General features: G+C 48.2%; 1 pseudogene; it reads right to left on the bottom strand.

The window, feature by feature from the left end:
* Nucleotides 1-2,186: 2,186 nt before the first annotated feature.
* Nucleotides 2,187-2,984, bottom strand: LOC138444224 (TLE family member 5-like; annotated as a pseudogene).
* Between the last annotated feature and the right edge of the window lie 411 nt (nt 2,985-3,395).

The raw sequence follows: 3,395 nt of genomic DNA, 5'->3' as shown, positions 1-3,395 counted from the left end.
TCACCATCTGTAGTGATTTCAGTAGTGTGCTATAAAAGAATAAAACTGGGAGCTTCTTTTTCTTGAAGTAAAAATAGCAAGATTTTCTTCTGTCTGGGAAGACTTTTTTTTGGTCTGGGAAGATTTAAAAAACTTTTTTTCTGGTTTTTATTTTTATTGCATTTATTTATTTAACGGGTAAACTCAGAGGTTAAAGCGTCTGCCTGGAATGTGGGAGACCCAGGTTTGATCCCTGGGCTGGGAAGATCCCCTGAAGAAGGAAATGGCAACCCACTGCAGTACTCTTGCCTGGAGAATCCCATGGAGGGAGAAGCCTGGTAGGCTACAGTCCATGGGGTTGCAAAGAGTCAGAAATGACTGAGTGACTTCACTTTCACTTTCACTTTTCATCTTTATTCCTAGGTGGCGCAGTGGTAAAGAATCTGCTGGCCAATGCAGGAGAATCAAGAGACTCAGGTTTGATCCCTGGGTTGGGAAGTTCCCCTGGAGGAGGGCATACTGACCCACTCCAGTATTGTTGCCTGGAGAATCCTATGGACTGGCAGGCTACAGTCCATCGGGTTACAAAGAGTTGGACATGACTTAGCAGCTGAACAACAACAACTTTATTTGGAAAGGGGAGAAAGGGAATTCCGGGTCATCACCTGCCCCACCCTGCTCCATGATCTAAACATGCTGTCCCCAATCCCTTTTTCTTTCTTGGGTGAGGGGAGAGAACCAGGTGGGCATGGGCATCGGGAAGTAGCAGAGGACGAGTGTGGAGGAGGGGGAGTCATGGGGACTCTGGTGCAGCAGGGTCAGCTAACATTGTGGTTGCATGCAGTGCCAGGGTAGGAGGTGGGGTGTTCCAGGAGGGGCTCACAAGAGGATGTCAATTACATGTGTGTAAGTCCAGGAATGGCAGCCGGTGTTGACCTGCTAGACATTTTGCTCCCTTCTAACCTGGCCTCCCATTTGCACTTCTAGAGTGCAGCTTGCCTTGTCTGTGGCCTGAGGAGGTATTCACCCTTTCAGGCTGCGCGGAGAGAGGAGGGAGACCAAGAGTCAAGGGTAGGAGCAAAGTCGGGGATGGCACATTGGCAGGGAGAGGGCCCCAATAGGTGCTACCATAAATACTAGCAGAGTTTAGCCAGTCCTGAGCATGGAACAACAGACTGGTTCCAAATAGGAAAAAGAGTACGTCAAGGCTGTATATTGTCACCCTGTTTATTTAACTTATATGCAGAGTACATCATGAGAAATGCTGGGCTGGAGGAAGCACAAGCTGTGATCAAGACTGCTGGGAGAAATCTCAATAACCTCAGATATGCAGATGACACCACCCTTATGGCAGAAAGTGAAGAAGAACTAAAGAGCCTCTTGATGAAAGTGAAAGAGGAGAGTGAAAAAGTTGGCTTAAAGCTCAACATCCAGAAAACGAAGATCATGGCATCTGGTCCCATCACTTCATGGGAAATAGATGGGGAAACAGTGGAAACAGTATCTGACTTTATTTTTTTGGGCTCCAAAATCACTGCAGATGGTGACTGCAGCCATGAAATTAAAAGACATTTACTCCTTGGAAGAAAAGTTATGACCAACCTAGATAGCATATTAAAAAGCAGAGACATTACTTTGTCAACAAAGATCCGTCTAGTCAAGGCTATGGTTTTTCCAGTAGTCATGTATGGATGTGAGAGTTGGACTATAAAAGAAAGCTGAGTGCCAAAGAATTGATGCTTTTGAAGTGTGGTGTTGGAGAAGACTCTTGAGAGTCCCTTGGACTGCAAGGAGATCCAACCAGTCCATCCTAAAGGAGATCAGTCCTGGGTGTTCATTGGAAGGACTGATGTTGAAGCTGAAACTCCAGTACTTTGGCCACCTCATGCGAAGAGCTGACTCATTAGATAAGACCCTATCCTGGGGAAGATTGAGGGCAGGAGGAGAAGGGGACGACCGAGGATGAGATGGTTGGATGGAATCACCGACTCAATGGACATGGGTTTGGGTGGACTCCAGGAGATGGTGATGGACAGGGAAGCCTGGTATGCTGCGGTTCATGGGGTCACAAAGAGTCGGATACAACTGAGCAACTGAACTGAACTGAATGAGCGTACCATGTCTTATGATGAACCTGGCTCTTTCTCCGGGTCTGTCTCCCTTTTGTCCCCTCCCCTCCACATCTCAGCTGCCCACTCTCTGACTTCTCACCTGCCATCATCCTTCTGGTGGGTACCACCATCATGCCCATTATTGTCTTCCTTGGAGAGGTGAGCCAGGGAACACAGACAGGTAAGAAGAAGCCAGTGCCTGTGCTAAGTCCCAGCAGTGAAGGGGCTGTAGCTTCCCCAGGCAGTGGCATCAGGGCAGGGCGAGAGCCTGCAGGTGGGAAGCTGATGGGCCTGGAGTTTCTGTCAGATGATGGCGTTCAGCTCAGGAACTGTAACCTGCTTATTAGCCCACTGGATGGTTCCTGAGAACTGCTGCTACTGCTCTGGGAAAAGGTAGGGTGGGTCCTAGCACTTATCCCATTCAGCCCCTTGAAGATTTCAGCTTGCTTATGCATCTTGATGTTAAAGCTGCAGGATATTTCATGTGCTTAGTTCCTCAGTCATGTTTGACTCTTTTGTGACTCCATGGACTGTAGCCCACCAGGCTCCTCTGTCCATTTAATTCTCCAGGCAAGAATAATGGAGTGGGCAGTCATTCCCTTCTCCAGGGGATCTTCTCTACACAGGGACTGGACCCACATCTCCTACATTGGCAGGAGGATTCTTCACCACTGAGGCACCTGGGAGGCCCTAGGATATTTTGCAGCACATCACGTAATGATGCTGGGTCTCTGGCTCCTTGCTGGCCAGCTTGTCACATTCGAGTTTCAGACTACGGTACTGAGTCTGCAGCAGCTGAAACTCATCTTTGATGAGGTCACAGGGGTCTGAGGTGGTGAATTTGAGTTGCTGGAGTGGGTGTGACCAGCCAGAATGCCTGCTTTGTGCCGACATCTTGTTAAGTCATGGCGGGGTTGCGCCCAGGCTCCAACTGCTCAGGGCAATCTTGCCTTTTTCTCCGCAGCACAGATCCGCAGCTCCCAGGGCCTTCACGGCAGCCTCCTGTGCCTAGCCTCGCTTGCTTCCTGCTTTCTGTCTTTTTACATGCCTTATCTGAATTTTGTAAATCAGACTTCCCCTCCCCTAAGAGCAGAAATGTGGGTAAGAATAGCAAATATCTGAGAAAGTGAGCTGCAACAGATTTTATTTCCCCCTGCCCTAATAAGGACTAGCAGTCTAACATAAATTAAAATTTCTTTCTCAACACTCTCAACCTCACCTCTAGAAATTTCATCTATGAAATTTTGCCTGGTTGATAGCTGGAAGAATAATATCCTTCCCTCACTCCCCACCAACTAGCTCTCT

The sequence above is a fragment of the Ovis canadensis genome, chromosome 7, assembly GCF_042477335.2.
Source record: "Ovis canadensis isolate MfBH-ARS-UI-01 breed Bighorn chromosome 7, ARS-UI_OviCan_v2, whole genome shotgun sequence".
Classification (NCBI taxonomy): domain Eukaryota; kingdom Metazoa; phylum Chordata; class Mammalia; order Artiodactyla; family Bovidae; genus Ovis; species Ovis canadensis.
The sequence above is the reverse complement of the archived record's forward strand: the minus strand, read 5'-3'. Positions and strand labels throughout refer to the sequence as shown.